The following is a 14,945-nucleotide window of genomic DNA, read 5'->3' as shown; positions in this document are numbered from 1 at the left end:
GGTGTTCCTCTGCTGCTTTGGTGGGGGATTTGTTTCTCCCTGCAGTGTGTTCTTAATGTTTGTTTGTTTGTTAGTTTTAAAAATTTTTCCTTACTCAAATACCCCTTGTGGCTGGACCGAAGCTGAAAGATGGACAGTTGGAGTTGAGATAAACCTTGACTCAACTTTACTCTCCTCTCCGAGTTTATATGGGATTCAAATGTGTTGAAAAAGTAATGAACAATTGCGTTAAACTGATTTAAATGTCTAAATGCCTCACTTACTCTAATGAGTACCTCTGCAACAGAGATATGATTTCACTACAATCTAATTGCAAAATCTGTCACATTTGGTGCAACAGAAAATATATTATGTAAGATTTTATCTCATAGAGTTAGAAAAATATAATTGTTTACAATGCAGCACATCTGTAAAAAGCCCTTGCAAAATTACACTTCCGTCTTAAAGGCTCCAGCATCAATCAGGGGTCACTTCTCTTGGCTATTAAAATTTTTAGCATATTCCCACTGTTATCTTTATCTCTTTCACGCCTCCCTTCAGATCACTAAATCTTTACAACATTTCTCTCCGAACAGCAGGTGGGCGTTTGAATTAGGATTTTTAGAGCTAAATGATGATCGTAATTTCTGAGTTCTCCACATGATGAGAAGAACATAACTAATTTCAGATGGTTCAGCCACAGAAAATAATCATGCATATTCAATAAAGTCTATTTTCCTTCTTAATGCACAGGAGGGGGAAAAAACTGGAGATTCTGCTGTGATGGTGATACTGGTCTCTTTTGATTTAACTGTCAGTAGAGGGCTCTCATGATCTATCTATAATGGGTCTGACCTCTCTTGCAGTAACTGTATTTAATGACACCCACTATCAATGCCCTTTCATGGCAATACTGAACAGCGCTTTTGTTCTCCAGCTCACTCTGTTTCTGACTCAAACAATGGTGGGGATGGCCTTATCATTTACCTTAACTCACCATCAGACAGTATGTGCATCTTTGTTTCCTGCTGCTCGGTGTTCCATTGATTTCCTCACTGTGCTTCTGGACTAAATTATATCCACGGCTCTGTCTCTTTACTTTGACCTCCATGTGAAGGTGTTTAAAAACCTTTTTTGTGTGTGTACAGTATTTCTCATATTGAGTGGATGACCTCATCAACTACACACTGGCCTCTTCTGGGTAAAATAAGTTATTGCCTGAAGAAAAGCAAGGGAAGGGTAGAGATGCTTTTTGAGGGAGATAGGATCATTTTTTTGTAGATGGAAGATGTCAGCCGTATTAGGGGTTCATTTAAGAATATCCTCCACGTTGATGGGTAGTTTTGGAGCATGCAGCAGCGCAGAAACGAGAAAACAGATCTTCGCTGCTCTTTGTGAACCCGTGTGTCTTCTCATCTCCCCATAACACTCTTATGGCAGGCTTTGAATTACCTGCCCTCATCCCTGCCTAAATTGTTCAAATATGTTAGAAGTTGATCAAACAGAAAGGTTTGCAGCGCACAGCCGACAGAGCTTCCCCTGTGGGCTGTTGGGGATCAGACATGAAAACAGGAAAAGAACAAAGGCTTGTCGGGACAGTTAAAAGATGTCTGGACCACAGCAGCCCATCAAAATTTATTCAGTGAAACAAGCATGAAATACCCGCCATCTGCAAGAAGCTCTCAAACATGTCAAACTCCCCTCCGGTCTTTGAGAAAATGTGCTGTCAAAGCAAGGAGATTCTTACATATGAAAACTTTACCTAATCTTTGTTTTCTCACTGGCGTAAATAAATAAATACTCCCTGCAAGTCATGTTTATATCAATGAGTACATCACAAACATTTAGTTATAACAATAATCTTAAAATTATCTCTGTATTGTTTGTGTATAATGGACATAAATATCTGAAACAGGGAAAGACTATACAAACATTTTCTCACATTAACATATAGAAACCAAGATTATAAAGACTGTTTTGATTCACACCGTCTCTTTCAAACTAACCAGAAAGTTGGGGACAAGCCGGTGAAAATACTTAAGTATTTAGTTTATGTGTGTAAGACTGACAGAAGATATGTCACCCATTGGTTTTTGAAGTCTCAGCAGAAGCATTATAGCAACTACCAACTTAGGACCAAGAAATTACTGTATTTGGACGTAAGTGTGAGTTATCAAGCTGCAGCTATACAGAGATAACGATATCTGCTAATTAATCTTAAATAACAGTAACTTTTATAGTGCCAACCTGTAAACATGTTTATTTCTGCTGGCATTTTAATACAAGCCTTTGGGGATGAACTCGATTTCGTGCAAGCTGAAGTGAACATTCAAGGAACTGTAGTAGTATTTTGATACGTCCATACTGACTTCATTTTTCATCCCTATATGCTGCCACTTGGCATTCAAAAACAACTCCTGATAAGGACTATCTGTTCAGCAGTACACAGAACACTTCAACAAGAAGTTACTTGACGTAAACAGTCCGTTTATCTTTTCTGAGGCTGAAAACAAAGTGAACTTTTAAAGTTCTGCCTCGTGTCACTGGTATGTTCACCGCTTATTTGGCTTTGAAAACGATCAGTATACAGTGCTTTGCATTTGGCTTGCTGCTACAGTAAGACATTTCTGTGCTAATTTATAAACTCTTTTAAGAAGGCATTTCATATTAATTTTCTTTCATCTTGTCTTGCTTTTATTGCAAGAATGAATGATGAAAGTTAAGTGTGGCAGGAGATATAAATGTGATGGAAGAGACTACATAATTCAACAGCAGTTCTGTGCATTCAGTGTCATGTTTTTGTGGTTGCCATATTATAAAACTTGTCTGTTTCTTTCACCATGAAAAGAACCCAAAGATTTTGTAGAAACATGCAGCAAAGAAATAGAGCCGTTTTATCTTGTTCACTCCAGTTTGTAATGATAGTGTCATCCAGTTCCTATGCCGCCAGGCTCCACATGACCTGAAACGAATCACACGTAGAACCCAGTGACAGTCTTATTTCCAGCCATCGATGAAGCAGAGGTAATGTTATTTACTGAGAATGCACGATGGACACAGATTGGACATCCCTGATCTGTCAAGGACATGACTTTTGGCCAAAGCAAATCCTTCACTTTGATTGCATTGTCTTTTGGGCCATTTGGCACAAAGCGATCAAGTTGGTAATGGTGGTGGTGGTGGACGGGGGTTGCTGGCTAATGTGTAGCACTTCTTTGATCAAACATTGTTTCCCAAAGCTAAGTTTCTAGGAGAAAAAGGAAATCCATTCTTCAGAGTTTCTGAAGCCTTGTCATTAGTCTGACATAAGCAGAACAGTCTTGTTTTAAATAAAGAAATACATGAATTAAAATAAAATTACTAATCTAAATTTAAACACACACAGGCACGCACGGACGTATGCACACGCACGCACACACACTTTAAAACATCTCTGATACCAGATGGATGAAACCCCAGTTTTTCAAATAGGTACTTAAAAGACCCATCACCAACCCTAATAACCATGTAAATAACGTAAACTTCTATGTGTAAATATAATAAATACAATAAATAGTAATTCAAAGCCAAATAAGTGATGAGCATAACAGTGACACATGAGGCACTACGTTCAGTAACCTGCTGTTTAGATTTTCTGTGAGCTGCATGTTGATGAACAGCTAGCCCTAGTCTTAGAACTAGGACTATTTTTGAATGTCAAGTAGCAGCATAAAGGGATGCAAAATGAAGTTAACACGGACGTATCAAAAACGACACTTCCTTGAATGGTCAGTTGTACTTGCACGCAAAGCGAGTTAGTTCCCAAAGACCATCATATTAAAATGGCAGCAGAAATAATCATGTTTACAGGTTAAATGCCACCACTTGGGATAGGCATCAAGGGGGGCACGTGCAGCATCACAGATATCCACCGCCTGAGGTACTCTGACGTTAGCTGGAGAGGATGATAGGAATTCAATACGCAGCATCCACACCGCCTAATATATTCCACAATAAAATCGGTGGGAGCTTGTTTGTGTACCACTCCATTGATGGTTCAGCCAACTGAATGTCACTAAAGTTCATCACAAAGTCTTTAACTAAACAGGTTTCTATGTGACAGAATATTCTTGAAAAGAAAAGCATTCAGTTCAGGTCATTTACTGTCTTAGTGTTGTTTACAACACTATCCAACCCAGTGTACTAATAGTCCACATATATTAAAGAAAGTTCATACATCTATAGTCATAGTAATGGCATGGACTTTATGATAATAAGGAATGAAAATGTATACAATTTCTACTCCTTTAAAAATGCTATCCATTTTCCTGCCAAAGTCATTTAGTCTTTTTGCTCACACATACAATGCAGTGTTTACTAAAGTTCAGCTCACAGATCCATCCTATTCACCATCAACCCGCTTCTGCAGTAAGCTATTTCCATCCATCAGGAATGCAATGCGCCAGATTTTCTGTGTGCCCACCAGTGTCATTGTCTACATTCATCTGCAGAAAATAGTATTTGCTACAGCTCTATTTACCAAACCATAAATGCAGCAATGCTATATGTGACACAATTTACAAATAAATAAGGGAGCCCATTTTGCTGCATGGACAGATCCAATCATTCCTATTCAAAGTGAAAACACAACTCAGAGCTGCTGTGCAAATACCAGCAGCCCTTCTGTGACACAGGCTCTGTTTGGCTGTGGGATGGGTGTAGGGTTAAGAGGTGAGCAGGGGAGTCAGAGGAGTTTGCATGGTGGGAGAGAGCGGCTCTTGCCTTCAGTCACAGCCCAGAGCATTAAACATAACCTTTCAACTTGCCACCAAGCATTGCAGCAGTCAGAAAAGCCATCAAGTCCTTGTGTATGAATGGAGTGTGGTGGGACTACTGCTAGGACTCTTTTTCTTTAACATCTGCTAAGTAAGCCATTGCAGTCGAGGTGGTTTGACCCTGTCTTTAAACGAGTGGCCAAAACTGACATGCAGATTATTCAGTAAGAGGTTGTTGTCTCTGCAGAGCTTATACAGCGAAATAATACATAAATGACAAGTTTCTATAATAAAAATAGAAATATTTGGCAAGTAGTTAGTTTATTTATTTCTATTTTTTGAGAAACACAACATTATCAAATAAATAAATGTAGAAACGGGAAAGTTAAATGAGAATTTCATGCACCAGCAAATTTTCATCTAATTCTCTTATCTTTGTATATAAAAAAAGTCACCAAAAGTGTAATTTCATACAAAAGAACAAAACGAATGTATACTAATTCATTTTGGTTTGCAATGGCAGATTAAACATCACTGTTTTCAGAGGCATTTTAAGTAATGACTTTAAGTAATTAAGGAATGCAAATATGGAGTTCGGGGTTGAGGTGGGGGGTTCATTCACGCTGCAGACACACCCGGTTGAATTCCCGCTAGTGTGGCTGTTAGGTTGTTTGTAGCCAGTGAAGGTTCATGTCCTTGTCATGGCAGTGACTTGCTCCTCTGTTTGGTTGCCTGTAGCATCCCCAAGCCAAGCATGAGCGATAACTGCAGTGTATGGAAAATTGGCCTTTCAAATTAAGGCAGTAGTCTAATTTTCTCCATATTCTCTGATGATTATGTTTAAAGGTCACTCGGGTACATAACTGAACTTTTCAAAGTACAAATGGCAAATGCCAGAGGTTCAGAAATTGACTTGCAAAAAAGGGTGCTGTAATGTAATTCTTAGGGTCAAGTTCTCGGGCTCTGCAGTACAACTCTACATGTTTCTTGATTATGCACAAGTGGCCAGCTAGGGTCCAGTGACAACTAAGCTCAATTCTGTGGATTTGTTTAACAATCTTTACTTTAAAAATCTCAATAAAGTATGAAGCTCAGTTAGTGGATATCCATTGTTCAAGGCAAATTTAAAATGCAAGTCTAATAACAAAAGAAGTTCACATTCAATATAACATGTACACATATCAGATTTACATTAAACCAAAGCTTTATAGCTTAATATATAAAAAAATGAATTAGCATTGAATGAAAGAGCATTAAGCATCTGATATACAACTCCATGTCGCAATTCCAACTTTGACTGTTAAACCACATCGTAACCCTCAAACTGCTTTTTTTTTAAGCAAATTGGAAAAGTTAGGTCCTCTATTTTCAAAAATGTCCTCATTTCATTGGCAATAAATGCATGCTGGTCCTCACTGAGATAGGTTTATGAGTACACACAAACACAGAGAGAAAGGGGGAGAATTAACCCTAAAGCCAGGTGCTTCTTTATAAACATCTCTGGATCTCTAACGTGCAGGTTTATTTTTATTTATAGTCTGGTTTGCTGCACTTGGCCACCATCAATCTTGCTGCCAAGCACAAGAGAAGAGGTGTTCTGAGTGAGATATACCTTATTCTCAAAAAAAAAAATTAAATCACTGTTCATGGTGACTGAACTGGTAACACTGACATACCCTGTTGTAGAAATTTTAAAAATTAATGTCACTCCTCTAAAATGTTTTTTTAAATAATTTTTTTAAATTTTGTAATCGTGATAATTGCTACAGTTCTTGATAAGTGATTGATGATTAATGATTCACTGGTAAACATACAATTACCAGCAACAACTAGAATTATGTACCAAAATTATGTACATTCCCTCACACTGCCAAAACAGCTCCGATGTCAGACCTCCAAATGTGTCCAGTGATGTCTGGAACAGGGATATTTGCAGCTGATGATTTAGATTATGCTGTTGCAGAGCTGGCATTCATCTTGTTCCAGCATCCCATCGATGCTTTCAGAGTATTTGTGGACTGGTGAGAGCTTTTAATTTTTAAATCTTCACATTTACAGTTCCATTGAGGGCTACTGTTGTCTATGTTTTATATGTATGCATAAGTCGGGTTGCCTCTCCCCTCACCCCTTTTGAGTTATTTCATGAGAAAAGTTGTTAAAAGAACATTTGCTCTTTCATTTTTGTTTCTGTAAAGTGAAGAAACAGTGGTCAACTCTTAGTTAATGTATAATGATGATCCACTGCAAAATAGGGATGTTCTCCCACTCGACTTACTTAAGTTTGTTTGTTAATTGTTTTTACACTGAATAACTGGGGGGATTTCCATGAATATTTTTATACCTATTTAAATGGATTTGTGGCTGACTCAAGTTCTATATGAAATTCCAGTGTGGACACAAATGGGTTAAAAACAAAAATGCCATCTGTTGGGTAATTATATTCCCCTGCCATATGGCTCTGAATGTTTTACGTAGGTATTGTATTTGATTTTTTTGTTTGCAGGTATTTGCAGCAATTCTGTCTTCTGCAAATATCCTCTCAGTGCCCCTGTACATCAAGCACAAGAGGTTTACATGCCCCTTGAGAGTCAGGGCTCCCTTTGGGACCTGTGAAGTCTAGATACAGTACTGGGAAAGATAGGTGAAAGGAGTAGACGTCTCAAGATATCCTTTCCATAAATGCATCAGGCTGTAGAGGCCGCTAAGCTAAATTGCTCCAAGAGGTAAAGAACAGGAATTCAGACTGTGTTTTTGCTTTCTTCTTACAGGATGCAGCCTTGTACTGCACTGTCATCATCATGTACTGAACAGCATGTGAATTGTTGCTTTACTAGCCCCACTAACATCTCTAAACTCCAGTGGAGAAAGAGGGCAAGGTCACAGCCCTGGCCTAGTGTTTATGGTCAGATGGAATGTGAACTCCGGGTGAGAAGAAAGGGGGGAAGTTATAATGAGGCATCCCCCCTCTGCCGGTTGTTTGTTTGGACAGACCGGCTGTCTCACAGCACAAGCTGTGGATGGAATACTAATGGATATGACTAATGATTCTCTCGCCTCTCTCGATTTCTCCAGATTCCATCCCACTCTACTCTTTCCTCTCACTCCTCCATCTCCCATTGCCTCTTTGTGGAAAGAAACTCCTGAGAAAAGTATTCAAGATGCTTAATTCTGTTCAAATTAACAACGATGTAAGAAACTAACATAGAGCAAGTAACAACACCTCCACCCCTACTGATCCTGCTATCTAATCACTTATTGGTAGGTGGACATAAAGCCATCCTCAGTGTTTGTAACCATGGGCCTATCTAATCCCCTCCCCTTCCATCACAGGCATTTAACTTTCCAAAACATACTTTCTCTAGAATGTGGCACCCTGAGGTAAGAATACAAAGACATCCCAGAGCTGCAGAAACTCTCCACTGGGCCTGATTAAAACCTGCTGAGATTTAGCCAAGGATTAGAAACCCCCTTTGGCATGAGAAGACTATATAAACAGTTTAAAATTATTTTTATGTTAAGTATTGACAATTTTGCCCTTCAAGCAGCCAAGTAACCACTATTTGGCCTAATAAAAAAATCCACATAAAAAAGAACACATAATTTTATTGAGTCAGTTCAAGAGAATTATATATTTTACAAAACTGGCTCCCTTTCATGTGATCACAGCACTGGTAATGTGGTTAGATTTCACAATAAACAATGCAAACCATTCTAATCAGAGAAGAGTCTAACCTCTGTGCATCATTGCCATTAGCAATCCAATTAGCAGTGCGACTGGGATAGAGAAACTAAGTGGCAGACGGTGTTCCACAGTGATGCTCACAATCAATTTAACTTTCCATTCAACATCACTGGTCACATGATGTTGAACAACAAATTCCTGCATCCCTGCGCATAAGAGCAACCTGCTCCCATCCATATCAGATTTTTGTTTTCTTCATTTTATACCCTTTCATAGTTTATGGCTTGCAAGGATCAAATTCTCACTATAGGAGCGATTATAATATCGCTAATAACTCTCTTGGCAAATCTACTTCTGGCTTCAAAGCAGCTAAAAAATCATTCTAAATAAAATGAGATTCCATTGATTGAGCCTTTACATTATAGCATTTAGGTGGAACTTTGCCAACGTATTGGCTCTATGTTATTTAATAGCCCCCTTAGGGTTTTGTGAGCCATTAAGCAAGGTTCTGTACTGGAGAGAAAGTTAGTGATGCGGCTTACTTTTATTTCTGCCGTACCTATTATCAACAGAGAAAGATTTGCAGAATAACCAGATTTTAATTATTAAAAAATGACACAGTCTCCAAGGAATTACTACTAAACTGGTGCTATTATCTAGATGTTATAAATGTGCTTTTGACATTAGCTTTGTGGTAACTACAACTAAAGTATTGCTGTTTATTGTAAAATCCTGAGTTTCAAGCTTTCCCTTCGTGCTGAGAGACAAGATCATCCTTCAGTTTATTAGAGGAATACAAACACTACCCATTCCCCTGTGCTTCACACTCTAAGGCCTGTACACACAAAAACCTTGAGTGAGGGAGCACCCTCAGGAACTGTATTCCCTACATGACATTTGCTAAACATATAGTACATCTGTTCAAGGTTTCAATCTTGCACACTGCTTGAAATATTTAACCTGTTTGAGTCATTACTTAATTGCTAAAATGAAGATATAGTTTAGTTTCTTACTTTTGCATTGTTTTATGAATTACAGTTGGGTCAAAACACATGTAAGGGCACATGTATGTAAATTGTCAGGGGCCACCTTATAGTGCCTCAAGGGGCTTGTCTGAGTAAGGCAAGAAAACCCCAAAAAAGATAGAGAACCCACGTACACGCTCTGGTGTGTGTGTTTGTGTGGCGCCGAGAAGTAGCTGTCTCCCACGTCTCACGGTTTGACTGAGACAAAAAAGGAGATCCGAGAGGTCAGTCAAAAAAGAAGTTGCGACTGCAGCAAGTTTAGATGGAGTTTCGCTCCATGCGGGAAGCTTGGCTTGTGTAGCCACAACGTTTGGTGCTGCAGGCCATCGTGGAAGGAGACAGCGTGGTGATGGGGAGTTGGAGTGAGACCCAAGCTTAGCTGTGCTTTTCTGGCTAGCTGCCTCGCTGGAAGCTAACATGTCTCTTGGAGGGCTTTAGCGACTTCACTTAATGTTGCCCATTGCTGGTCTGAGTTTGAGCACATTCTTCGGACTCGACGGCGAGAACAAAGTGAGTCAGCGGTGAACGGGTTACCCTGCCATCCAGATGACATCCTGGTTGTTCATCCGCCTTCGTTCAGCTGTATGTGAAAGCGCTGCCTTCTCATAGCCCAGTATTTTTCCCGCGCACTTTCACCTAGACACAAAGGCATGGTTTCTATTTTCTTTGCTTTTTTGAACCCAAGACTTGATTCCTCACTCCAGCTCCTGTACCTCTGGTCAGCTTAACCCCGCAGTTATCTCCTTCTCACTACAGTTACACCTTCAAAGAAGAGACTGTATATGGTTTCATATTCAAAGGCCATTTTGGGGGGTCTGACTAGTAGAAACTGGGACTATTTCCTTGTGAACATTGTAAATTGTGTTATGTTTGTGATACAGTGTTAATAATTCTAGAGGGGAGAGTGAATTCATGTAATCTGGAGACCCTTGGCCTTTAAAAGAGGGTTTCATACAGTTCTATCCTCATTTTTTTAGCGCTCTGAGAAGAATTTCTTCCTTTTATTTTTATTATTTTGTTGGTGTTGTGTGTTTTGTTTGTATTTTTGGACCCTTTCAGAGGCTAATGCAAACCAGGGGTTTTAAAACAGCGGGGAAGTGGCTGTTTCATGTTTACGTTGAACCCAAGTTGCCTTGGAGTAGGGGCACTCTAACAATCTGGTTGGGCACAGAAAATCAGAGGGAAATGATGCTAGGCTATGTTATTGTCTGACAGTACAGCGCACTCCCGGTAGTCGTCGTTTCTCGAGCTTGAATTCTGGAGCTCCTTGTCTTTACCTGCAGCAGCCACACACGTAAAAACATTCTTACAGTTGTAAGTACCAGATTTGGGGTTTATTCCCTAGCAAGGTGTGAATTGGTGTGAAGGCTGTGAATTTGCATTTTCTCCCAGAGCTTTGGTTTTTCCCGCCAACCAAACATAACTAAGAGTGCTATTTGGCTTAGGACTTCACAAGATTGTGACAAAGCTGGGTTACACAATTTGTTGTCAGACAGTCAGGGAAGTGAAAAAACACCTTCCAAAGCACTTCAAATTACATTTGTATTGTGTTTTATGACAGTGCATGCCATGATTTGCTATGAGGATAAATACATGGCTCACAAGGTAAAAACAATACCAGCAATGCTAGCACAGCTGCACAAATGCATCCAATTAAGTCTTACATCACAGCTGCATGTTTACTTCCTCAGCAAGTACAGAATTTCACACCCAGCCATATGACCTTTGCCCTATTTTCCTTTAGTCATTGACTGAGGGGCCTGGGGAGAGATTGTATTTGTGCATGTGTGTAAGTGTGCGTGGATGGCTCTGTGACTGAGTGGAACACTAATGAGCCAACTGATTATAGTGGAAAGCCTCAGGTTTTCATTAGCTCTCAGAGGATCAAATACTAGATCAAACCAACAGCATGCCAGAGAAAGAGGCTGGCCACAAAGGTTCACTGAAAAACTTCAAAATCTGTACAAATAGCAAGATGGAAAGTTTTACCTTTTTAAATCAGATGATAAAACTTGCTTGTGATCAAAAAGAAACCAAGAAATTCATAATATGCCTCTATACTATGGACAAACACAAACACTGGCTTGTGTAATTGAATTCTTCCACAAAAAGCATTCATAGCGCTTTCATTGAGCTTCCTTAGACAACAGGGACCAACCCCCCTACAAACCTAGAGGTTTTGTACACAGCTTTGATTGTCTCACCCTTCCCTATATTGAAAGAGGTGCTGGCTTGACATCTCTGTGAGAACATCAGCATTTCCACTCTTGATTATTAACCCGACAGACCAAAAAGGTGGGCTCTTTGCAGTAACTTTGTATTGCCACAACTGCAGAAAAAAAGCTATAACAACCAACAAACTCAGGAAATGTGATAGCAAGAGCTCTCTACTCAGTGTCACTTTGACCCAGCATTTTCAGTTTCTTATGTTTTTGGTATTCTTCTGTATTCTGATTTATGTCTGATTCTTTAGTTATCCTGTTTTAATTATTATAAATCTACATTTCAGTTTATTCTGGTTTAGGGTTTAGTTCTTAGGTTTTGTTCTTATGCCCTCATGTTTAGTTTAGGTTTAGTTCTGTGCTTAGTCTTCTCTGCCCGTGTGTTCCCTCTGTGTAAAGTCCATGTTTCTTAGTCTGTGTCTTTGTGAATTGTTTCCTGTTTTATTTTGAAGGGTTATGTCTTATGTCAGTGTTTCTAGCTTCGCTCCCCCTGTCTCGTTAGGTCTAATTCCTCCCAGCTGTGTTCCCCTTCTGTCTCTAATTCCTTGATGACTTCTTCAGTGTATTTTAGCCCCGTGTTGTGTCAGTGACGTGTTGTACCCTCAGATTGTGCCTGTTTGTTTCCGTTCTCAGCGTTCATTGTTCAGTTAATGTTTTGTTCATCACCAGCAATAAAGCTCTGGTTTTCAGTTACAATTCAGTCTCCACGAGTCCTGCATTTGGATCCTCACCTCTGCCTGCCCGCACACAGAGCCCCAACAGTCAGTTTATCAAATATTTAAATGTTTAAATGCACTAAATTGCAACTATCAAGGATTAAAGAATGAGTGGTCAGCAGCAAGATTGATAGTGAGCAAACCAATACTTTTGCCTGAGAACCCAAAGTACAGGATGAGGTAAAAAATTTATCTTGAGGCTAAGTTGATAATATCTCATCACTGCTACAGGGGCAGGGAGAATTTAACAGAGTAATGGGTTGCTTTGCGTCAACTGTAGGGTCCAGTGGTTCTAGAGTGCTACCCATATAAGGCAGTGTGAATCAAATATGCCTCAGTTCTGCTGCTTTTATTTATTTTGTTGCCACTTGTAATAACCAAACCTTTGGAAATATTTAATAGTTCGTGTTTAACTTTTTAAAACACGAAGGATTTTTTAACCAGATTTATTTACTTCCAAGAGGTGGGCACCAGAATAATCATTTAAGGGTCACATGATTGCTTTTTCCAGCTCTGCTTTACTGCAGATTTTACTTCTAGCCTATTGTCTTTAGAGATTGATGGTTAGGACAGTTCCTTGACAGGCCTCTCTACTGGCATCCTTCCTTTCCTCTTTTCTTCTAGTCCCTTTCTTTCTTTTCCTCCCTTTCTCCGTAGGGCCCCTGGACCCCATCAAGTCTCATTCTGTACATCCCACATGTTAGGGGTCAGTGCATACCCCACAAAAATAAACCAGTCACTCAATGTGAGGATCTTTGTGTATGTCCTTACCCCCCTAGCCTCTTTCTCCATCTCTCTCTCACTCATTTACTTGCGCCCTATAGACGAGAACTGGCTCCATTCACAGTGTTCCCTCCCCCCTGGAGCGAACTTCTCTGGCCCTAACAGAGTAATTCTATGCCTTATTGCTCCAGCTCCTTCACGGAAAACTTTCTCGTCAAAGCATTTGTAAGGATACTGAAAGAAATGAACTGGCTTTGTGCTTAAACACATTGACATATAGGTGACATCATGTGGTGAAGTCTGGGGGTCAAACGTTTAAAAAAGAAAAAAGGGCAGAATGTGTGAAATGTCTCTTAAAGGCCTCCAAGTGGCCATCTTGGAGAAAAAATGCCAGGACTCTTTTAGAAATGAAGCAGTTTTATGAGTTTGCCCCTGCTGGCTATCATCCAGCTTAATCCACATTGTGTTCTGACTTCCTACAGACCAAAGCAGGTTTCTCAAGCTCATCTCCACTTCATGTTTAATCTCCCCCTGCTCTTTCATTAGGACCACACCATGTGTTGATTCTGAAGAAATGAAGCGGACACCTCATTTCGAGCACGAATGAGCCAGAGAAAGCTTTTGTCCACAGTAGGAATGCCCATAAGACAGAGAGGAACACTGTTTGGTCTGACTCGGGTTGCTATACCGGAGCTGAAGAAAGCCATGGCAACGCAAGCAGAAGGTCTTCTGGATCACTTAGTGCTGATACAATACAGCAGCTCTGGGTTTGTCATTCCAGTCAGGCCTGACCCAAATTACGACATCCTGGGAAAAAGTAGCCCACTTCAATCAGTGCCCACGCACAGGCAGACTTAATTTGGGCCAACACATATTTGGCTGATAGCAGTAATAAACAAAACATATGGATGTTTGAAGTATAATCACTGAGAAAGAGGGCCTGTTAATGATTTAACAGCAAAGTCTGTAGCCCATGGCTGTTGGATTACTGGGTCTTTCCAATTGTTTACACAGTATGTCTACAAGCCACTTTTCCATCTGCTGTTATAATTCTCAGCATTTTAAGCTTAATAGTCTTTTATATTTTCATATGTTTATTATCTCCTATCAACAGCCTCAAGACAAAATCTGCTTAAAATGGGAAGAACAACAAAGAATCAATTAGGACCATGTCTACAGAAGTTTGTTTTTTTTATTGTTTGTTTGGGGGTTTTTTTGTTTTTTTTTACCAAAAGGCGAAATATCAGAAAAATGCACAATTGCAAAAGTGTTGTGCTTGGAGCAGAAACTTTTGCTGAGTTTTTTTTTTTTTTGCAACTTTACAAAAACTTTACTTATTCCAAGTTTTAAAGCCATATGAAAACAAGCTGGATGGATACTAGCAGTCCTTGAATCCATATAAATCCCATCCCAAACATACAGAGTGAGCAGAAAGACCAAAAATCATACAAATGATAACGTCAAGTTACTGCTCTGTTAATCAGTTCAACATTGTATCACCCCCCAAAAGCTACATATCAATAAGTGTAGACCCCGAAAAGGAATCCACTTACTTTGTTTTGGAGGTCTGGTAGTTGTATTTCAGAGCTTAAAGCAATAGTTTCTCCAGGCTCTTTTCATCTGCACCTCTGCCCTGCTGCCCTGCCTCTCCAATACTATTTGTCTTTGTGGGCTGAGCATTCGATAGCAGTGTAGACTTTTTTCTTTTTTTGTGTGTCTGTTACATGGGGTGAGGGGAGGGTGATGGGTTGGGTGTTGAATGCCGGGATTCCTGACTCGTGATCAGGAGCTCATTACCCCCCAAGGTCACTCCAGGGACGCTACGGCCTGGCACTTATGGAGAC

General features: G+C 39.8%; 1 protein-coding gene across 1 annotated transcript in view; it reads right to left on the bottom strand.

Moving 5' to 3' along the window:
- Positions 1 to 14,741, bottom strand: part of ptn (pleiotrophin) — a 58,872-nt gene extending 44,131 nt beyond the window's left edge. Inside the window, exon 1 of the mRNA XM_085375979.1 lies at positions 14,655 to 14,741. The gene's annotated coding sequence lies outside the window, so the exon portion shown is untranslated. The remainder of the gene's footprint in view (positions 1 to 14,654) is intronic.
- Positions 14,742 to 14,945: the final 204 nt, after the last annotated feature.

The sequence above is a fragment of the Diplotaxodon limnothrissa genome, linkage group LG17, assembly GCF_057381915.1.
Source record: "Diplotaxodon limnothrissa isolate DT_005_m linkage group LG17, D_limnothrissa_male_GT1.1, whole genome shotgun sequence".
NCBI classification, from domain to species: Eukaryota; Metazoa; Chordata; class Actinopteri; order Cichliformes; family Cichlidae; genus Diplotaxodon; species Diplotaxodon limnothrissa.
This window is presented reverse-complemented; position numbering and strand designations above follow the sequence as displayed.